This window comes from Tachysurus vachellii, chromosome 15 (assembly GCF_030014155.1).
Source record: "Tachysurus vachellii isolate PV-2020 chromosome 15, HZAU_Pvac_v1, whole genome shotgun sequence".
NCBI lineage: Eukaryota > Metazoa > Chordata > Actinopteri > Siluriformes > Bagridae > Tachysurus > Tachysurus vachellii.
Window position 1 is genome coordinate 2,103,064 of NC_083474.1, and position 25,000 is coordinate 2,128,063.

A 25,000-nucleotide genomic window follows, 5' to 3' on the forward strand; every position below is an offset into this window, starting at 1 on the left:
ACACTCACACCCACACACACTCACATCCACACACACACTCACATCCACACACACACATGCACACACACTCACATGCATGCACACACACACACTCACACACACTCAAACACAAACACACATGCGGTCACACACACATCCATACACATATCCAAACACACACATCCACATGTGGGAACACATCCACACACACACTCAAATCCACACACATCCACACACTCACATCCACACACACATCCACACAGACACACGTGGGCACACACACATCCACACACACACACACACACATGGGCACACACATCCACACACACACTCATATCCACACACACATCCACACAGACACACGTGGGCACACACACATCCACACACACACACACACACACACACACACACGGGCACACACATCCACACACACTCATATCCACACACACACACTCACATCTACACACACATCCACACATCCATCCACACACACCCATATCCACACACACACACACACACACACACACACACACACACGGGCACACACATCCACACACACGTGGGCACACACACATCCCCACACACACACATCCACACACACACGTGGGCACACACACATCCACACACCACACACATGGGCACACACATCCACACACACTCATATCCACACACCCACATGTGCGCGCACACACACACACACTCACATCCATATTCTCTCTCTCTTCATTGCTGATTTGGCTTAACTATAGAAGCAGGAATTTCAATTCCTGTTTCAACCTGAACAAATAACCAAAGTTCTGACTTATCCCCCAACCCCCAAACACACACACAGATGTTTCTAAAAATATAATTACACATGAACATCTGGATTCTAACTTGACCAGAAGCAGAAACACACCTACAAATGTCCTAAGGGTTGAGGTCCCCAAAATGCAAGGAGCTCGTAAGTGTGGTGTGTGTGTGTGTGTGTGTGTGTGTGTGTGTGTGTGTTACCAGCTGATCTGATATTTCACTTTAGGAAATTAAATCTGTTACTGAAACCCGTGGCTATGTGTAAATGACTAAATGAGTGTGTGTCTATGACTCACGAGTGTTTCTTATTTTGTTTATGACTCTTACTGATGACCCTCACTATTGATTATTCAGTAATTAATTAATTATAAAGGGAACGTTGTTACTGCTGACACTCATACATGATTTCTTGTGATGTCGAGCTTTACATTGACCCTCTGTGGACCTGTACATAGACTCTCATCTATCTTATTTGTCTGTCTCTCAGGTCTCTTTACCTCTCTCTTTTTCTCCTCAGTGCCTTTCAAACACAATTTCTGCATGTGTGGGTGTACGTGTGACTGAAAGATGGAGAAGGAGATAGCATATGACCAAATTATTACACACTAGACACACACACACACAGAAAAAGAGATAGAACAAACCTTTAGTGTCAACTACTACCTTTTCCTTTTTCCAGCTTCTAGTTTTACACTGACCTTCATGTCCTCCCACTCATAGTCTTGAAAGTGTGTGTGTGTGTGTGTGTGTGTGTGTGTGTGTGTGTGTGTGTGTGTGAACTAATTTCTTATACCTCTGAGTATCATGAAGAAACACCCTAACTTCAAAGATTAATGGAGCTCATCAAGAACGAAGAGGAACAACACAAGATTTACAACACACACACACACACACACACACACACACACACACACACACTAAACTGATGTAACACCCCAATGTAGGACTGAATCAGTGTTATGTAGATCAATAAACAATATGACAACGAGTGCATGATTATTTACACGAGTACAGAGTAAAAAAGTGGGGACCCATAATAGAGACCCATTAGAGGTCCTCAGTCTTCACACTTTACACTACTTTTATGTGCATTTTTGAAATCCATCACGTTACCACTAAAAGATTCACTACCTGAATCCCACCTTTCCCATCTTCTATATAACATTATATTAAATCCCAGTCACACTGCTCTTTTTTCAGTACAGTTCCAGTATCCTTGTCTCATTTGCTCCACACAGCGTCTTGTTCCACCCCTTTCAACTCTACCCAGAAGTCTCTCCATTAAACCATTAAACAGTACCCATGTCACACCTGTCCCTAATTTTCTAACCACTAAACACTACCTGAGTCTCACCTTCCCTGTCATCTCACCTGCCTCATTTTTGGTAAATTTACCCACCGTATCTACCCGTAAACACATTGAGTTTCGATTGCCCATGTTTTTACCGTTAAACAGGATCACTTACACCTGTCCCTCTTTTTCTAGCGACTAAATTCTACCAGAGTCTCATCTTCCCCATCTTATTATTCCCAAACAACACCCTTATACGCCTGTTTCTATTTCTTTTTATGGTAAATGATACCCGTGTTTAAATTCCCCTCTTATTATTGCTAAATGGTACACCATCTGTTCTGCCACTTTTTACACTCAAACATTATTCAGGTCTTTACTATCTGCCCTGCCCTGTGTATACCTTTACACAGAACCACTGTTAAACCTTTCAGTTCTACACTATCTGACCTGTTTAACAGTACCCCTATTACACCAGTCCCTTGTTTTATCTCTTTCCCACTTCCCCTTCTTATTATTCCTGAATAGTACCCTTTCATACCTGTCCTTATTTAACACAATGGTCCATAATACCCTTGTCCCATCTGCACCTTTGTACCCGTAAACAGAATCTAGGTCTCACCTGTCCCATATACACACCACTAAACTCTACCCCTGCGACACCAGTCTTAGTACCCCTCTTGCCTCTTACCCCACAATTAACTATCCCTTTTTAATTTACTCTTAAACACACCCATCTCAAAGCCCTAATATTTACTACTGACGGTTACTCAAGTCCCACCTTCACCATCTCTTCTCCTAAAAATTTAAAAAATTGACCTGCCCTTCAGTAAGTAAACTGTATTCCTGTCTCATTTGCCCTTTATTTGTACTGCTAAATGTTATCCCGCATCATCAGTCCCTTTTTACCCACAAACACTAGCGATATAATCTATAGAGGTCAGTTCCAGATAAACAGCACCCCTGTTCCATCAGTCCCTCTTTTCCATTACATGTCACCTGTCCAATCTTAACCAATAAAGTGTTCCCAATAACAAGTCTTATTTGTCCATCATTAACCCCAAAATAAGACCCTTGTCCCCCCTCTCTTTATCCCACAGTTTCATTGAGCACCACACTGGTTGCTCTTGTGTCCTGGTCTATCCTACACCACCTTTTACCCCATAAATGGTACAAATAGAACTCACCCTTGTTTAAGTAGAAAAATTCCATCCTATGTCACCGATCCTGGAATGATCTATCTTGGCCAGCTTGGTCAAAGTCTTTTTAACAATAAAAATTTAACCACTTTATGCATCACTTTATCTATAAGTCTTTTGCCCCTCTTTCTTTAATTCCAAGTCTTACTTATATCCTTGTCTATCCTGCAACTTTCTTTTTACCCCTAACAGTACTCATGCATCACATTCCCTCTTCATTCATTTTCTACCGCTTATCCGAACTACCTCGGGTCACGGGGAGCCTGTGCCTATCTCAGGCGTCATCGGGCATCAAGGCAGGATACACCCTGGCGGAGTGCCAACCCATCGCAGGGCACACACACTCATTCGCTCACACAATCACACACTACGGACAATTTTCCAGAGATACCAATCAACCTACCATGCATGTCTTTGGACCGGGGGAGGAAACCGGAGTACCCGGAGGAAACCCCTGAGGCACGGGGAGAACATGCAAACTCCACACACACAAGGTGGAGGTGGGAATCGAACCCCCAACCCTGGAGGTGTGAGGCGAACGTGCTAACCACTAAGCCATCGTGTCTCCCACATTCCCTCTTCATGATATTCCTAAACAGTATCCCTTTCTACCTGCCCCGCACATAATCCTTAACCATTACAGAGTCTCACTTGCCAAGATATTTTACCCCCACAGATAAACAGTATCTTGGTTATACCTTCTAATCATTTTACCCCCTTTAATGCACCCTTACCATTTTTATATCCTTAAAAATTTAAGTCTGCCTTATGTGCCCCCGTACGCGGGTTTCTTTAACTACCGCTGAAAAACGAGGGTGTGTATTTCCTTGTTCAGATAAGAGTTAAGACTTTTGTCGAGTCATGTCAGATCGAGATGTTGATCTCCGATACAAGAGAAGAGAAATCGATACGGTGGAATTAATTTCACCATCAATGGACCCTAAGGAAAAAGGGGCTTTGATTTATTGCTGCCAGATTATTGACTGTACACTAGACGACAGAAGTGTCACTGCTAGATGGGAGTGTATGTGTCTGTGTTTTTATGTGTGTTGCATCCGGGATCACCGTTATAACAAGACCAGCATGATTCAAGGTGAACATCTATTCACTTAGTCATGTGAATCTGCCCACCGACACACACCCACACACTCAAGAACCTTCGGACATACATATGCTTTAGCATTGCAGCTTAACTTCAGATTTCTAACTCATTATTATTATTGTCACCCAATCGCTATCTTTGAATTGTATCATTTAGATAAAATGTCTCTACCTTCCCAGTAGGGGGGGCACGGTGGCTTAGTGGTTAGCACGTTCGCCTCACACCTCCAGGGTTGGGGGTTCGATTCCCGCCTCCGCTTTGTGTGTGTGGAGTTTGCATGTTCTCCCCGTGCCTCGGGGGTTTCCTCCGGGTACTCCGGTTTCCTTCCCAGTAGCAATATGGAGTTAATTTCTTTACTCCAAGAGCAAATCATGGTTGAATTATAGCTATGAACTCCTGAAATCCGGCTGTTTAAACAGTGAATACATTGTTTGCATGTACGTAATTTAATATTATTGCTGTGGGGCAAAAGAAATCCTATGCAAATGCCATCAATCTGCCTCATAATGTAATTTGGAAATGTTAGCCATAACACCATGAGCTGTTTGACTCCTCTTTCAAACAGTCATTACGTGCAGTTCATCTGTGAAAGTGTTTATCCGGTTTATGAAATAATACGAGTCTGGAACGTGAACCGAGTCGCGGATTTTATATATATATTTTTTTTTTAACCGTCAATTTTCCCTGCTTGCAGCTCATGTTTCCATGCCCCCGATTCTCGATCCGTGAACAATTAAAGCACAAAGACGCAGTAGAGAAACTCCTTCAGGAAACAGAAAACGCTTCTGGTGCAGAAAAGCATGATTACTCCTTCCCTCAATGCTGTTACTCCCCTCCTTTTCCTTCTATTTCTTCTTCTTTCTTTTCCTTCTTCTGTGAGATCAACTCAGCCTGAAGCCATCACTTCATTCGAAGATGAAGAGAACGCAGAAGGAGGCATGTGCTCACATTAGATTTCCTATCACGGCCGTTTTCTCACAGTGTTTTATATATTATTAGATTTTATCAGCAAATTATCACTTGAATTAAAAATTGAGTTAAAAATCGTCAAATAAATATGAATTTTTAAACGTCAGCCTTCATATCAGAGCTCCATAGATATATACACTAGATGTCGCCTTGTATAGAGCAGTACATTGGAGCGAATGCGTCAACTGAGCCGCCATCTTGGTACAGGGGACCCCCTCCTCTTAATGCATTAGCGTCAATGTAGGCGAAGAAATAAAATCGCCCTAAATCATCATGAATGCGATTTTCTAGTTTTTTTTTGGTTCGGTCCAAAGGTCAGACATGTATTTATCATTAGGTCCAGATAAAATTTAAGGTTTTGATATTAAGATAATCTACTTTTTCACAATATAATGCATAGTGCTAGTAGGTGTAAGTTTATTACTTACATTCTTCCTCTTGAGTAAATTTCAAATGAACAATCACTACTTACCTTATAGCCTACTGCATGTAACACTGCTACAATGGTGTGACTATACATGTTCATTTAAACATTTAAATTGTATTGGTTTATTTTTATTGGTTTATATACAGTAGTATCCCTGCAACAACACGACCTTACACAGTTTCTTCCTGACACTTTTGCTCTGCAGTTGCAGAGTACGGACCTTTATCACTTGAATTAAAAATTAAGTTAAAAATCGTCCAATAAATATGACTTCTTAAACATCAGCCTTCATATCAGAGCTCAAAGAAGAAAAATTACATCGATTTCAAATAATTTAGTAAAACTAAATGTCCATTTCATTTGAACAGGGCATCGTGTATCGTTTATATATGACGTTACATGTGAAAAATAATTATTGATGTGTGGGAAAATAAACAAATCTGAAAAATAAAAAATTCACACTTGAAAATAAGTCAATTGTGCCAGAAATCAAATGTGAAAGAAAGAAAAAAAGAAAAAAAAGAAAAAAAAAATAAATAAATATATATATATATATATATATATATAAACGTATATATAAATAAAAACGTATCCAAAAAAACGTATCCAACAGAAAAATCAACATATTGATGATTCAAATATTCAATCTAAAAAATACTGTATAGAATTGTTTAGAGTTTCCCTTTTATTTTTTATTTTATTTTATTTATTTATTTATTTTTTTACATTTTTTTCTTCTTTCCTATGGCTGCTTAAAAAAATGGCTTCTTTTGTTTTTTTTACAATCTTTTACTCTTCATTTAAAATCTTAAAAAATGTACAAATTATATATATATATATACGTATATATATATATACGTATATATATATATATATATATATATATACAAAACTGATTTTAAACCAATTAAAAATTCATATCCACATTCACATGATCCCAACTTTTAACCGGTGTAATAAAAGAAATAGATTTTTTCCCCCCATGTGATCAGCATTTTCATAAAGAAACTAATGCATGAAGAAAATCTGTAGCTACTAATAATAATTAGATAGATAATCTGATCAAAATCTTTATAATTATATTTACTGAACTGTGAAATGTGTTTTGTGGACTTCATTAGCTAGAAAATCATTGCGTTGGACACCGTCGCATTTAGATATTAGTTTTGCATTGGAATTAAATTTGATACGGTTCAATGAAATCTTTTAAAAATATATCATTAAATAGTTAATTGTGTTTGCTAATGTTGTTTATATTTTTATAACATAAGTGTTTGCATTAGCAACTCTGACTTTAGTGGGGACGTTAAGTCACAGGTTTATATTAATGTCATCCAATTTTACTATGAGATCAGGAATTTTGGACGTTATCTGTTCCAGGCGTTTAAAAGTGAAGTTTCTGTGCAGGAGTGCAATAAATGGGGGAGTCCTGAATAGACAGGAGGCCCCTGTGGACCCTGGGGAATGAACACTGCTCCGTGTTGGGGGATCAGTGCATAAAGCTGTCAACATGCCCAAAATTCCTAGCGGCAACTCAGGAAGGTAGCTGTTCAATTTCTGAAACGCGACCACAGGACATCAAACATTCTAGCTGTTATGCTACAGCAGCTGTCTTTGGTGTCAAATTTTGATTTTGATATTTTTATGCATCTAGTTATAGTAGTAGCTACTAATCATAGATACTATTATCAAAAATTATAGAAATGTTAGAATAGGCAGAAATATTACTTTTGATGAATGCAATAAAAAAAAAAGTTCTCTAACCCAGTAATAACCCTGGTTCAATTTCAGCAAACTTGCAAGCATTTTAAATCTTTAATAAATATATAAATTAATTAATTAAAACCCTTTCAGAATTTCCTGGTTTTAAACAAACTACTTAATAAATAATATTAAATAAATGTGCCTATTTAGGGGGGCACGGTGCCTCACACCTCCAGGGTTGGGGGTTCGATTCCCGCCTCCACCTTGTGTGTGTGGAGTTTGCATGTTCTCCCCGTGCCTCGGGGGTTTCCTCCCCGGTCCAAAGACATGCATGGTAGGTTGATTGGCATCTCTGGAAAATTGTCCGTAGTGTGTGAGTGAATGTGTGTGTGTGTGCCCTGTGATGGGTTGGCACTCCGTCCAGGGTGTATCCTGCCTTGATGCCCGATGACGCCTGAGATAGGCACAGGCTCCCCGTGACCCGAGGTAGTTCGGATAAGCGGTAGAAGATGAGTGAGTGACTGAGTGAGTGTACCTATTTATTGCCTATTTGGTACCTATTTATCGCCTAGAGTTCTCGGTCCCCAGTTTTTTGTTGTTTTTTTTCCTTAGCTCTAGTATTAGAAAATATATATATATAAAAAAATGAATGCAAGTGAACTGGAGTAATACTTGTGACCTTTTATTTTATTGGCTAAAAATCAGGATGTGATTGACAAAGCCCAATGTGGATGGTTTTAATTAGTTAATTTGTTCCAGTTGAGAGTAAAACAAACCAAATCTGGAGTTTAATTAAATTTACAGTCTGCTTCACCTTAATAAGGAACTAATTTACAGTCTCATTACAATCTAAGAGTAGGAGATGAAGAAATAAATGAGTTCCCAAATACCAGTATCAGTCCTTACATACTAGTACAAGTCTTTGATACGTATAAAATTCTTTGCTAAAACAAGGATGACTTCGAGAAAAAATAAATAAATAAATAAATAAAAAGAACTGAGCTATTTATTGACTAAAAGCAGTAAACAGTAATGAACTATTAACAAAATCAATATTTGTCATGCACAATCTTCCTTTGCTCACACACAGTTTTATAAGGACACATTTTTCTCAGCTTCTTGCAGAACCTTCAGACTGTAGCTAAACTGTTCTTAAAGAAAATGTGTAATGTGTTTAATCTTGCGTAAAGTTGTATGGTGTAAAAAAAAAAAGTTGTAAAAAATACTACCAAAATAATAATGTATATAGTAACAAAGTACAATTACACAAGCATGTTCCACTCTATGTTGGACTACTGTACTATTACGTAATGTTTGTATGTGTAAATGTAAAGCTGTAAAATTTGCTCTTTTCTATTGAGGAAGACAAAACATTCATTCAATACAAAATTTGTTTATTATATAAAAAAAAAATAAAATAAAAAAGGTGTGTGTGGGATTTTATCATTGTGAGAACCACACAAGGACAAGAATATCTGACGGTAAAAAAAACACTTTAAACTTCTTAAAGAAACACAATGTTTTGATCAGTGAAGTTAAAAGGTTAGGGTAATTAGCCACATTATAATTATGTCAATGGGAGGTCCTCATAAGTACACTATACCATGATGTGTGTGAGTTTGGTGTGATAAGTATGCTAATGGAATCTGAGGTTCTTATCGCTTCTCAACACACACACACACACACACACACACACACACACACACACACACACATAACACACACGACCCCCAACACACAAATACATACACATGAATGAATCTCCATGCATGAGTGTGCACACACAAAAGTGCAGACAAGCAGACATAAATACAAGATCTTTTTTCTAAGGACATATCATTACTAATCTTTGAGAGAGAGAGAGAGAGAGAGAGAGAGAGAGAGAGAGAGAGAGAGAGAGAGAGAGAGAGAGAGAGAACTTTTCTGTTCTCATTCTTGTCCTTCATCCATTGCTATTACAAAAAAACAGTCCATGTGTGGTTTGAAAACATACACAGTCTCGCAAACACACACACAGACACAGGCACACACACAGATAGAAAGAGAAAAAGAGAGAGAGAGAGAGAGAGAGAGAGAGAGAGAGAGAGAGAGAGTGTGTGTGTGTGTGTCCTGTCTCCTGGAGTTCTCACTCCATTGTCTGTGTCAGTGTGGAAGCAGATCAGGTTCCATCACATCACACACTGCCACACACTCCATCACGCACTTAGAGACGCTGCAGGGCAGGAAAAGTGCGTGTGTGTGTGTGTATGTGTGTGTGTGGTGCCACTCAGCCGCCTGAAGAAGAAGTTCGACCGGACGGGAACTTTATTCGTTGCCATGACGCCCAGCCACTGACCTCTGGGCATTCAAAGAGTTGGCATAGCGGAGAGAGAAAGACAAAGGCAAGAGAGTGTGTGTGTGTGTGTGTGTCCCTCTCTCTGTCTCTCAGACAGATTGGAGGATGACATCATTTCCCATCCGTTGGTTTCATTCTCACACTGTAGGAACGGAAAGTGTAAGAATGTATGTTTTGTGTGCGTGTGTGTCTTTGTGTATGTGTGTGTGTGTGTGTGTTTTATTAGTTAACTAGCGAAATGCTTGTGTTAAATCACCGGTAGTTGTTATTTGCTAATAAGGCCATGTCCTTAAGTCTGAGAGTTTTATTCCTCTTACACCACAGACTATTACAATTTGTGTACAAATTAAACGTCATACTTTTTATCCATTTAGAGTTACCTTGTAGATCCTTCACCAGCTTCTCGCTCAAAGTTAGTAAGGAAAAATCGCAAGAAAACACAAATATCACAAAACGTCTGTCAAAGCGCAGACACTGGAGACTCCTTCTATAAATGCTCAACAAATATTAAAACACTTAAATGTTCAATTAACGTCTTTATAGAAACATACATATAACGTTTTAAAAGCTGATTATTAATATGTTTATATAATTGCGTAAGTTGTTACTACAGAAACGATAATGCATTAAAACAGGTGTGTTTATATAAAGAGCTGTAATTAATATGTAATAGCAATTAGAATTTATTTTGCAACATATCTTATAATTGCTTATAACTCAAGTCATTCATGAGAAACAAGTCAAGTTTATGCTAATGATGTTGGTGTTACTTTATGCTAACAACATAATCAGAAACGACAAGATAATGACTGCTTATAAGCATTAATCAGCAATGTTAATTAAGTGTTATAAACGATTAGAAATGAGTTAAAAGGGTCTTTTATTAGTACAAATGAGGTTTGGGGAAAGAGGGTGGACATATGCTAATTAGGTCAGGGATATGCTAATGAGGGAAGGGAAATGCTGATGAGCTCAAAATCTGTATAGTGAATTCGTTCATTTAACCTTTTCCGTACATCAAAACATAACTAATAACAAATCAATAATTGATAACAAAATTTATTTACGACATTATTGTCTTCTATTATTACTGGATAGATAAGAAAGCTAACGTGTACAGCTAACGTGTTTATGCTAATGAAGACCGATTCTTGCTAATGAGGTTTATAGAAGCATGAGTTTTTTGGAGTCAGCAAAGATTTCCTGTAAATTAATAATGTTTTATTAAATTAACAAATTAAAGTAGGTCGATAAGATGCATAGCAATCCAAGGAGACGCTCCTGAAATGCTGCTAAACTCTGCTTGGGCTTGTGATAAACAGAAGGGTTTATTTAACGAAGCCAGACAAACGCTGATAAGGTCAGAGAAATGCTAATGAGGTCACTGGAAACAGCATGATGACAATTTCACTTAATGAATAAACAAAAAGACGTGACATGGGGTGTGTGTGTGTGTGTGTGTGTGCCTGTCAGAGAGAGTGTAAAAGTTTTTATGCTAATAACTAACAAAAGATAATGAAATGTAAGTGTCTCTAAAAGCTACATCCAGGTGTGTGTGTGTGTGTGTGTGTGTGTGTGTGTGTGTGTGTGTGTGAGAAAGCAAGAGCCTTGAAAAAACAGACAGGAGGAAATTATAAGACAGGAATAGCTTGATAAAAATAGATAACTTAGCATGTTAGTACGAGATGCTAATTAGCACAGGCAATTCATTCATTTATCCAGTCTGACAATGTTTCCTTTTTTCGGTTTCGCTTTGAACGTTTCAGAGCCTGAATCCGCCCTACCTAGCATGCTAATCAATGGAGTTTGGATTTAAAATAAGCGACCTGGCTCTAAACAAGGCTTTATTTAACTTACAACAAATCTCTCAGTCCACTGTAGGCATGTCCCAAATCACACTTCCTCTGTGACACCATAAGAGACACCGTAATCAATCCTCTGCTTCGTCCCAAATGACGTCATATTCACTACTTAGGCGACATGGACACCGTAGTCAGTCATATAGTGGGCATGTCCCAAATGACATGTCCTATTCACTACTTAGGCGACATGGACACCGTAGTCAGTCATATAGTGGGAATGTCCCAAATCACATGTCCTATTCACTACTTAGGTGACATGGAGACCATAGTCAGTCATATAGTGGGCATGTCCCAAATCACATGTCCTATTCACTACTTAGGCAACATGAACACCGTAGTCAGTCATATAGTGGGCATGTCCCAAATCACATGACCTATTCACTACTTAGGTGACATGGACACCATAGTCAGTCCTATATAGTGGGCATGTGCCAAATCACGTGTGCCCTTCACGTGGCCTAATAGTTAGAGAGTCTGACTCCTAACCCTAAGGTTGTGGGTTCGAGTCTCGGGCCGGCAATACCACGACTGAGGTGCCCTTGAGCAAGGCACCGAACCCCCATCTGCTCCCCGGGTGCCGCAGCATAAATGGCTGCCCACTGCTCTGAGTGTGTGCTCACGGTGTGTGTGTGTTCACTGCTGTGTGTGCGTGCACTTTAGATGGGTTAAATGCAGAGAACAAATTCTGAGTATCGGTCACCGTACTTAGCCGTACGTCACGTCACTTTACCTTTCACTTTATATAGGCAAGAAAGACACCATTATCAATCCTCCACTATCCCAAATCAAATCAGTACTATCTTAGATCACTATGGAAGTGTCCCGAATTACACAAGCTGTTCACTATATTGGCCACATGAACACCATTCCAGAAATTTCACCCCCACACTGGTTACTGTGGATGTGTCTTAAATCACACTATATTCACTACAATAATCCCAAATAACTCACGGACCACATAAACACTATCACAAATGTCAAGCTTCAAACCACCATCAGTCAACTGTGGGTGTGTCCCGAACCGCACACCCTATCGACTATACTATACAAATAAAAACCATAAACATCACCAAGTCCACTGTGGAAGTGTCCCAAATCAAACAGCCCTTCCACAATATGATGTAGGCTACATTAACAGTATCAGAAACATGTCCACTGTGAGCATGATCCAAATTGGACTTCTTAAGCACACAGCCACCATTGGTCCATTGTGAAAGTGTCCCAAATTTCATAACCTCCTATAACCTATAGGCCACAAAATCACATCACAAGCACCTGGCCGCTTATAGGCCCACTGTGGACACACCCTGTTCACTACATACATCTCTGTCCACTGTGGACTTGTCCCAATCCTGTTCTCTATATAGCCCACAATAACACAATCACACATTTTTACCATACTGGTGTACTGTGGAAGTGTTCCACATCACACACCCTGTCCACTGTGGTCGTGTCTCAAATCACTCCCCGATTTCAATTCATGGGCCATGCAACATTTCGGCGTCTTCAAATCCCCGAGTTCATCGTGTTAATTCTATAGCAGTACTTTGTGGGTTTCATGAGTCCAACTACGTAACTCTGAAATAGCAGACTTCCCGAAATGCGAGTGTGGTTTGGGACGTAGCCCGGGTAAAATTATAGCTTACATATCCCACAGTGTCTTAGTAAGTACGAGTGTGTGTAGCGCAGCAGGAGCGCAAAAGAAAGGGAAAGCGAATGAGTGAACAATCAACTCAGTTCGGCTGCATACGCATGCACACACACACACACACAAACACACACACAGATGAATAGCTCTTTAGAAGCGCTATTTCCTTTGACACTGATTGACTAGCTTACATTGACTGCGCCTGCTTTCTCTCAGTAACAGCTCCATTCTGTCGCTCCCTCCCTCCCTCCCTCTCAGCTCTTCACTCATCCCCTCATGCTAACACTTCCCATATCACTCAATCTTACCCGCCATCTCTCACATCAAGCAGCTAATAATATACCCGAGGAGAGTAATGCTATGCTAAGGCTAAATTTTGCACGTATACCGAATCAGCGCTTTCAGTAACGATAAATCACTACAAACCTTGTTAACGTCCTGAGATTTGTCAAGGAATGAAACGAGATGAGGATTGAAGTTTATTTTCCGTCTCTGGGTTTTAGACAGAAAGAACATTGAGTGTAATTATTACACTAGTTTTCTGTTAGTCTTGTAGTATTTATTTTGTGCAAATGCTTATATCTCTGTCAAAGAGAAAAACGTTTTCAGAAAGTATTGGTTGACTAAAGCAAATGCAATCTTTCCACAAAGTGACGAATAAGCTGTTAGCGTGAAAATTAGCATGCTGGCTAAAAAGGCGAGTGATAAATCCAAACCATGTGATAAATTTGTGGCACAGCTAGCGGCTAACGTGAAAAAAAAAGACATAATCCTGTGGCTCATCGGTGAATCGGAGCACGGCTTCTGCTTCGTCTTTTAATAAGTTTGACCTTTCGCTGTATCAGTTCATTAGCTGTTTTCGGAAATCCCAGCTGTCAGTGATGAAACGGCCTAAGCTGTGTGGAATATCAAAGTGGATTTGAGGGATGAATTGTTAAAGTTGAGGCGTTTAACACAATAACACATATCGTAGTAATGAACAGGGTTGGAGAAGACCATGCTAGCAGCTAATATGGCTATTAGCATTCATGGAGCTAAAAGGGTAGAGATTGTGTCATAACATTGATAACTCAATATTAAACAATGGCTAGTCCATTAATCGATCTAGATTAGCAAATATGTCTAGATTTATTGTAGATTTTGGAGTGGAAATGAAATGGAAGCTCAACTAGCATCAGGAAGCCCACAAACATAACAAACCTTAGTTCTGGACAAATGTGGTTAAAAAATATTACTTCAATTACAGCACACTTATGATTCCACCTTGATGAGACCATCCATCAAAGGTTAGTGGCAGGTAAACAAGGGGATTAGTCTGAATAGAAGCCCAGTAGCAACACCCCTCATAACTCTTTACATGACTCAGACCCGAGTCTGAGTCATGTAAAGAGTCATCCTTAAAGTAGCATCGTGTAAAGAGTCATCCACATTTTTCCACAGGAAACTATATGCTAATATGGAAAAAATAGTGTATGGCTTTTCAAGAAGGAAGAGATACATGATATAACTAACAGTCCCTCTATGAAGATAATGAACATATCCATCTGGTGGTATTACAGTAATTTATGTCCATCCAGAGCGAACAAATGTACATCTCTGTGCTGCTACAATGACAGTTATGTGCTACTAAGGCTAATATCTCAGTACAGTTTTATTTAGATTTGTATGTATAACCATCTTACAGAACCAAAGACAAAGCCATACTCACTAGGAAAACTTAGGCTAAGGGTCAAGATCAGCATTCGTAGCTAATAAAACATTCTTAATAAATATGTTGGTCTGCACACATAAAACACACTGCGGCTGTGTTACTAGCGTATTATTGCATATTAGCATTGTACAGACACATTATAGAGCATATTAGCACGGTATAGACATGCTATTGAGCATGTTAGCGTAGTAGAGACACGCTATTGAGCATATTAGCATGCCATAGACCCTGTTGAGAATATTAGCATAGTATAGACACACTATTGAGCATGTTAGCATGGTATAGACACACTATTGAGCATATTAGCATGGTATAGACACAGTATTGAGCATATTAGCATGGTATAGACACACTATTGAGCATATTAGCATGGTATAGACACACTATTGAGCATGTTAGCATGGTATAGACATAGCATTGAGCATATTAGATTGGTATAGACACAGTATTGAGCATATTAGCATGGTATAGAGAAAAAATTGTTTGGTATTAGCAAACTATATGACTGTTTTATCATAATATAGACACACTAATGACCATGTTTGCATGGTACTTCTGCCAAGATGAGAAGTATTACATGTTTATATTTTGTGCCCCTGTACTGTACTGTACTGTAAGAAGACAGATACGAGATATTATAATATAATTGTAATGTTTATACATCAAGCATTTTGAATTTTCACTCCATAATCGTGGTTCTGTGGCTTATCAATTTAAACACCCTTTCCTGTGTAAAATAACGTTTGTTACGCTGTTTCTCCTCCCAGCCTCATTAGACTCGTCGATTAGGAACAAATTTCCTCACTTCCTGCTTGGCCAGGCGTTTGATATGTCGGACCTAATGGTTTTGAGTGAATACGTCGTGCGAACGAACATGAAGGAGACGTTATTAAATAAAAGAATCCGCAAATCGGAGCTCAGTGCGAAGCCCGTAGCTGATTACAGAGGAGAGGCCTGGAGTGACGTTCGGGCTCAGTTAGAGGAAATGACTCAATAAATAATACAAGATTCATTTTATTTTGATATAAATATATAAATGATAAAACAAGCTGTCAGTCAATCCATGATTGTTTTAAAGTTTTATTGGTAAAGTTTGCTTTTATTAAATTTCCTGTAGCCTCAAGGCATGTTAGAGCTAATAAACTAATAAGAAAGAGGAAGTTCTTATTAACTAAAAATACCCAAGAACCATTTGATTACTAATTGTTTTCTGTGGAATGGCTGCTGTGTAGAAAACCTACTCTGTGTTTCTTCTCTGTGGTCAACTTTTGGGAAACTGGAGCAGAAAAATGTCAAGTGTTCCTGACATGCATGACATGACCCGAGTCCCTGGGTCTACACGACAAAAACAGAGCAGTTTGAGAGCCGTATAAAACGACTCGTTAACCTAATTTTCACCTCGTTAACCGTCATTAACCTAAATTTTCACCGAGGATTATTAAATTTACACTCAGAAAAATATCTAACGTACCTAAAATCTGAAGTCATAATGTACACCTGGAAAGAACTGCACACAAATTTGGCTGCTGCTGTTGCTAATATTCAAGCTTGTGGTTGAGAAACAATATCGTTTAACATTGAATGTTAGCAGCACAAGATACTTCCTGTCGTCGCTTATGTTCTAGCAGCTAAGAACAGTGTAGTCGTTTCCTTAACACCCTTTTTTCCCTCTTTATTGAGGTTAAAGAGACAAAATTTTAAGAAGTGTAGGAATGTTGCTAAAAAAACGAAAAAATCGTAGCACATGAAAATATCTTACAATATAATCATATGTATCTAGTATTTTATATAATGCTACACTAAAGCAAATAGTTTTAATTATTATACACATTTCTAGACTTTTCTGGAATAACTTCAAGCTTGAAATCATCTTGTTCTAATGCAGGGTTTCCCGCAGCACTTTGCAGTTCGGGCGGCCCGCCTAAGCTGGGAAACCCTACCGCCTTAACTAGGTCATCCAAAAAAAAATAAATTCCGCTGCACAAAAGGCCGTCAAGTGCATCTCGGAGAATAGCGCGTACGTGCTTGACACCGCGAGCGGGCACGCGTGCCACACGGCTGAAATGAGAGAAAGACGTGGTCCGTCACTGTCTGGAGGATAACTAGCCAGTTGCTAAAACACGTGTCTGTGAGAACTGTAAGTGGACTTATGTTCTGGGTTTATTTAAGCCTGTTATTGTATAAGTCTACAGTTCTTGCAAATTTAAAGTAAGTTAGCTGGTGATTTTGTTGTTTGAGTTCTTCACCTGCTAGCTAGGTTGCACATGCCTGTTTTTAATAATTGTTAAATGTAGTACAGAGTCTGTGGTCTATCTCACAAGAAGCGCCGGGCCCTGCCCAACCCTACCGCCTTAACTAACAAATTTTCTGCGGGAAACCCTGTAATGGCAGTCATTTTATTTCTGGATTTTATTAAATTCTAAATTATAAACTTTATTCTGAATTTTTTACATTTCTGTAAATTTGTCCTGTGTTAAATCGCTATACAAATAGAACTGAAATAAATTTATTTTTGTACATTTCTAGAAAGAAGTAAAATGATGTGGCACTAAAATAATCGTAACAGCACTGTGATGTCATAACAATGAAAACAATCTTTTTTCCTAATTCTGAAACCCCAGCTGCAGACAGTTGTCTTGGATATGTGAGATTTATGTGTTTTTGTGTTTTTTGTGTTTTAAGGATTAGCTAAAGAAAGTAAAATGCCTGATTCTCTTTGTTCATTAACTTAAAGACTTTTTTTGTTTGTCTGTTTTTTTTGTTGTTTTTTTTAAGCGAACCTTTCCATTACAGTGACCTGAGCTCTTTCTCTCCTTAATTCTTCTCCTCTCTTTGGCTCTTTGGTCTTCCTTTATCAGTTATGCAGCATGCATCACAAAGTCGGCCTACGAGATTTCTAAAACTGGATCTGCTTCGGAAACTCGATCTCTCTCTCTCTCTCTCTCTCTCTCTCTCTCTATACATCCCTCTCTCTTTGGCTTCCGAACACGTTTCCGTCTCCTGGCTCTTGTCTTTCATTTACAAAAAGCAGTCTGAAACATTATACATCATACTCTCTCTATTTCTTTCTCTCTCTCTCACACACACACACACACACACACACACACAAACACAATTTCTGGCAAACAGCAATGCTTTTTCCAGACTCTTCCATAAATATAGGGCATGTGCCACAAGCCGCCTTGGAGGCCTGAATCAGCAGCGATGGACAAGATGTGGTGTGTGTGAGTGTGTGTGTGTGTGTGTGTGTGTGTGTTTTAATGTCTATGTAGTAGACAACACCTACAATTTATGTACTCCTGATTTGTTTATCTAGCTAATGGTGCTTTGTGGCTAATTCAAGTAAATGACATCATTAGCACGTTGTGACATGACAGGAAGCAGTAATTTGCTTAATGGACTAGGCATTACAGCAGCCTTTTGGCAAACGCCGCTCTTAGCTTAGCACCACTGAACGACTATTAGCAAGTCAATAGTTACGATAGTATCGCCCGGCTTCCATGTGATTTCACTTAAGTGCTGTTTGTTTCGGTTTACACTAAGCTAGCCTGCGTCTTTGCTAGCAGAAATGATGATGATTGGCAGAACTTCTAGGATCGGTTACAGATTTGAAAATCTGTTATCATTATCCAAGTCGAAATATATCTCGTTTTCACCAAATAGTGGATTTAATCAAAATGGATCTACACGACTTAAGTGATCTCTGTTTTAATCACAAAAATGGGCGTGGCTTTATGATGACAACACAAAAAATTCCAGGTACAATGATTTGCCCTTGTTACACGAAATCGATTTAGGAGGCATTTCTTGCTCATTAGTAAGTCACATGAGCATGATAAGTATATATGTAGGCATGCCTGCGTAAGACTCCACCCACGAAACGTCTCTTCTCTGGGACGTCCTTTTAAAGCAGTATAGTTTATTAATTTTGAAAAATAAATAAATAAATAATTAAGGGGGGCACGGTGGCTTAGTGGTTAGCACGTTCGCCTCACACCTCCAGGGTTGGGGGTTTGATTCCCGCCTCCGCCTTGTGTGTGTGGAGTTTGCATGTTCTCCCCGTGCCTCGGGGGTTTCCTCCGGGTACTCCGGTTTCCTCCCCCGGTCCAAAGACATGCATGGTAGGTTGATTATCTCTGGATAAATTGTCCGTAGTGTGTGATTGCGTGAGTGAATGAGAGTGTGTGTGTGTGTGTGTGTGTGCCCTGTGATGGGTTGGCACTCCGTCCAGGGTGTATCCTGCCTTGATGCCCGATGACGCCTGAGATAGGCACAGGCTCCCCGTGACCCGAGGTAGTTCGGATAAGCGGTAGACGATGAATGAATGAATGAAAGAAATAAAAAGCCGCTGATCTAATGTATACCCCATAAATAAAAGTGACTCGACGGAGGGTTTGTACAGATCTAAACAGATCTATCAGAGTCTGAGTCTGAACACAATCCAACGTTTTAGGTCTGAAATATTAAACGCTATTGATCATGTCTTGTCTGCCATCTTGAAAGGGAAGCCTTCTGGGTAATCTGCGCTCTTCTCCGACGCTACAGTCTGCCGTGATATCGACGAGTGTAATGGAACGAGGTTCGCTTGATTAGTGCATGTTTAAATCGGGGTTGGAGCGCTGCCTTTTATACGCAGACCTTATTAACAATTAGCAACACTGGGCAACAGGTTTCCCTCTCGCACTCAACCCATCTGTTCTGCATCATACAAAAAACAAACAGCCATCTATCATCCTGTCTCGTGTCTCATGCCTCATTTTATTTTCACCGCATGGATTTCCTTGGATATTTTATCATATGGGAATTTTTCATGTTTTCGCACTAGACTGAGAGAAACTCTCTGTACAGCTTAAGGATATAACAGAGATACTAGCACATTAATGCTACTGGAGAAGAGTTCATCAGGGTTCATTTTGTCTCCTCTGGGAGTCCCTGAATAGCTGTAGCATCCCGGCTACAAGCATAAATGGGACCAGGTTTAGAATCCAGGCCCTGTATTCATGAAGATACTAAGAATGATCCCAGAGAGCTAATAATTTAGCTTAAAAATGTCTAAATCTTTTCGGCTCTCTGTCGGAGATGTTATCTCTAATATGACTGGTCACAAAAATAATCCCTACACGATCTAATCTGTATCATATGTACAATACATTTCTTCTCCCTCTTCACCTCTCGGCCATTTTCTCCTCTGATAAAGAAACTCTTAATCCTCTTAAAAGTCCTCCTCGCTTCTCCTAACACTTTTTGAGGTTACTTTTACGGGTTAAGATAGTTTATGAATAACTTTAATCTTTACTAGGATCGTCTCTTTAATTTTAAGGGAACGCCTACATTTCTAAGAATTTTTATGAATACAGGACCTGGACTTGCTACGTTAAAAAAAAAACTTATATAGCAGCAAGTTACCCCTAAATAACACTGTTGATTATTGCCCGGTAACAACATGTACTGAAAAGTTTTATTCTTCTTATAACCACAAAATTGAACATTTTCTTGTTTTTTATAGCTATATTTAATGTTGTGGAACATCCGCAAAACAAGTTACTTCCTTAACAGCTATAAACATTCGATCCTTCTCCAATTTTAAAGACTTTGCCGCATATAAAAATCTGCACAGTGTCCTTCCAAAAATATGAACTAAACATCTCCTTGTATGATGGAAACTTCATAAAAACAAGCTAATGTTAGATGTGTAGCTAACTAATGACATGCTACACCTAAAACTAACCTTTATCACAGCCAGTTTTTTTTTCAGTGCTGTTTTGTGGGAACCTGAGAAAATGTCCTTGTAAAGTCAAAACCGGCAGATATTACTATCATCATGAGGACATTTAGTCACCACCAAGAGATCAAAACATGCTTACACTCAGACATAAGTGGGCCACTTTGCAGATAGCTGCTAAACAGTTAACTCTGTGTGTGTGTGTGTGTGTGTGTGTGTGTGTGTGTGTGTGTGTGTGTGTGTGAATTTTTTTTGTTTGTTTCTCATCACTTTTCTCCTTACTGTCCTTGAACCAAGTGTCAGAATGTATCGCTTGTGTCCTGCTCAAACGTGTGTGTGTGTGTGTGTGTGTGTGTGTTACAGTTAGGATATGGACTATGTGTAATTACATCTATCAGACTGAACGCTGTGCTCTTCATGGTTCAAACCCTTTGGGGGCCTAATTTTGAGTCTCTTGAATGTGTGTGTGTGTGTGTGTGTGTGTGTGTGTGTGTGTCTGTGTCTGTGTGTGTGTCTGTGTGTGTGTGTAAAAAGCCTTTTCAGATGCAGTTTTCTCTCTCCCCCTCTCTCTCTCTCACACACACACACACACACACACACACACACACACTCATATCTTTGTGAAGAACTTAATGGTTCTTGCAGCTTACCACAAGACTGACAGCCTAATGATACCTGTTGGACATCTAAAAATGAGAAGCCAAGAACTAATGTGTACTTCACAATTATATTATTGGAACAGTATGTAATAGATTTAATTATAAATTGGTTTAGACCAACACACACACACACACACACACACACACACACACACACACACACACACACACCACCTGAGACAGTTCATGCACAAGAATATGCAACAGTCCAATATGTTAATTGTTTTTGATCATTTTTGATAAAGTTACGGTTTTATATTTGACTTTTTTTTATGTGATTTCCTTTATTAATGAAATGCTATAGGTAAAAAAGTTATGCTTCACTGAGGAAAAAACATGCATGACGACGCATTTTTACTTAAAATGATAATTTGTGGAGTTTTATTTTAATTACCTATTTAAAATTTAAACATGTTAAGCAGGTATATTAATTAGTTAGCACCTTCTGATCAAGCAACATCACGAATTACAGAATGTTGTAGCATTATTCATTCATTCATTCATTTTCTACCGCTTATCCGAACTACCTCGGGTCACGGGGAGCCTGTGCCTATCTCAGGCATCATCGGGCATCAAGGCAGGATACACCCTGGACAGAGTGCCAACCCATCGCAGGGCACACACACACACTCATTCACTCACGCAATCACACACTAGGGACAATTTTCCAGAGATGCCAATCAACCTACCATGCATGTCTTTGGACCGGGGGAGGAAACTGGAGTACCCAGAGGAAACCCCCGAGGCACAGGGAGAACATGCAAACTCCACACACACAAGGTGGAGGCGGGAATCTAACCCCGACCCTGGAGGTGTGAGGCGAACGTGCTAACCACTAAGCCACCGTGCCCCCTTGTTGTAGCATTAATACTTAATAAATGCACATGGGCATACAGATGTTACCGAGTGCTACGTAGATGATAGCATGAAAGTACTTGCGATCCTGAGAATACAGAATAATTAATTACTGAGCCAAATCGACTCAGGTCACATGACACAAGAAACTCCATTTTAACCTGGACGTTGTTTTGTGTCATAAAATTCCTTTGACGGTGTGATATTTTCTGTGAAAACACAAAGTACTGAAGTTTTCTTCGTGACAATTTGCAAAATAGTCACAAGCTGCTGTGCTGTATTACGTGTCTCCCACACACAATGTATTTTCTCTAATTTTCTTATCAGATCCTTAGAGAGAAATCTAATGAAACAGTGAGCTCCAGTGAGCAAAGAGAAAGGCAACCAGAGAGAGACAGAAAGAGAGAGAGAGAGAGAGAGAGAGAGAGAGAGAGATTGTGAGTATATACTTTTATACTGTATATATAATGTAAGGTGTGTAGAGTGTATGTGTGATCCAAAGAGATTATGACTTACACGTGTGTGTGTGTGTGTGTGTGTGTGTGTGTGTGTGTGTGTGTGTGTGTGTGTGTGTGGAGTGTAAAACCAATTCACCCTTCATTTTGTCACTGCATCAGCGAGTAAGTGTCACAATTTGTCAACACTAAAGAAAGCAATTCCAGGCCTCAGTGCTGATGTTAAATCACAATACAAACTGGATCCTCTGTCTCTCTCTCTCTCTCTCTCTCTCTCTCTCACACACACACACACACACACACACACACACACACACACACAGCACAATGCGCTTTATGCACCGCTCACATCATAATTTGCATACCTGTGCGTGTAGACAAGCGTTTCCAAACAGTGTCGATGCTTGACAAAGCACAAGCGGTGAAAACGGAAAAGTAGCTGAATAGATTTTAATTAGGTCTGTGATGATGTAGCGGCATGACGATACACCGCGATAATTAAACCAGGAAATAGTTCTAGAGTTAAATTTTAGCCGTTTTAGTTTTAGACTTTTTAAAATGACATCATCTGAAACTGCGTGATTAAACACACCAGATGAAATCAGATGTCGTGCCACTTAAATCAGTAACATTGTTGGGATTTTCACAAAATTAGTAAGCGTTATAAATAAATAAATAAACAAACAAATAAATAAATAATGTGCGTGGCAAAACATTTGTATGAAGTGTATCATGAACATTTAAAATAGTTAATTATTAAATATAGTTCTTTGGCATTTACCAAATATAAAACATATAACCTTAAGAGTTAAATAGTTATTAAATATACAAAAATGTTCAACAATTAATTTTGGACATTATCCTGTAACAGAAAATAATGTGCAATATAAAGTGTAGGTAAAAAAATCTGCGTTGAACGAGAAACCTATTAGCTAAAAATATCCAGATCAGCTAAAAACAGATTATTAGCTAATTCGTGTTACGTGTTCGTAAAAGTTATTAGAATAAATTAATCAGCATGCAGTATACGTTCCTACAAAGTAAATAAATTAAAATAAATGCTTTTTTCATCAAGCAAAACAATCACGATCCAAACATTGGAAGCAATTAATCCCAGAGCACTCGAGTAAATCGTTACTAAATTACAAACTAATATCTGTAGCACTGACTGTTACAACATGAAGTTAAAACATGAAGTTAGCTTTTACTAACTTTAAGTGTTTGATCAATTCCAAACATACAACATTCACTGAAAAAAAAAAGATATATCAGGAAATAAAACTGACAAAATTAATCAGAAGCTTTGCTTTGTTAAGAAAAATGTTACACAAATAAAAATGAAAATTAACAAGATTTGTTAAGTTCGTCGCAACAAACTTTGATGTTGGCTTTGACGAGTCAAGTATTCGCAAAGGCCGGTGCTTTCTGGAGGCAAGTGGACATAAGGGTCAGTGTTACTTTTGGAGGCAAGTGGACATAAAACTTGTGAAATCTAGTGGAGCGCTAGGGTGCCAAAACATTTGGAGGCAAGTGGAGACGAGCATGTGACGTCATCCGAAAACCTGTGACGCAATTCCCCTCCTTGGGCTGAGTGTTTTGATATGTCACATGCCCATGTTGTGCAAATGTATTGTTTTCACGTGACATCACGTGACCTCATGTGACATCATCAGAATACCCGTGAGGAAGTTCCCCTCATTGTTGTGAGTGTTTTGATATGTCACATGACCATGTTGTAAAAAGTTTTTTGATTTTGCATTTTTGGGTGTGCGGCTGCAGGACAACCGAAAGAAAGGACACCTGAATATCTATGCGGAGAAGCTAAGTTTGCTAAGCTAGCGAATTTTAAAGTTATATGACTGTGGTGTTAAAGATTATAATACTTTAGGTGTCAACACCTTGAAACTGTCTATAGAAAGGGTCTCTGTCTCTCTGTGAGTCATCGTCTTTTAGTGAAGACAAGGTTCTGGATGTTAGTAGATGTTATTAGAACTTGAGCAGAAGTCCATTGAGGCTTTGAACTGTCCAAGAAATACGTTAAAGGACGAGAGCAATTAATGATTTAACGGTGTGTGTTAGGTAAGTGCTTGTATTCAGGTTTGTTTTTTTGACCCCATGCTCCAGACTACTGCACTGCTGGGAATATTTGTGCATCTGTGTATGCGTCTCTGTGTATGTGTTTGTTTGTGTGTGTGTGTGTGTGTGTGTGTTGTTGGCATTGATGGTGGCACACCAGATCGATACCCATCAGCCCCACCGGCCAGACGAGGTCATCACCGAATCCACTTCA

General features: G+C 39.1%; 1 protein-coding gene across 1 annotated transcript in view; it reads right to left on the reverse strand.

Moving 5' to 3' along the window:
* The window catches only part of fat3a (FAT atypical cadherin 3a), a 107,234-nt gene that overhangs the window by 79,627 nt on the left and 2,607 nt on the right, over positions 1 to 25,000 (reverse strand). The window lies entirely within an intron of this gene.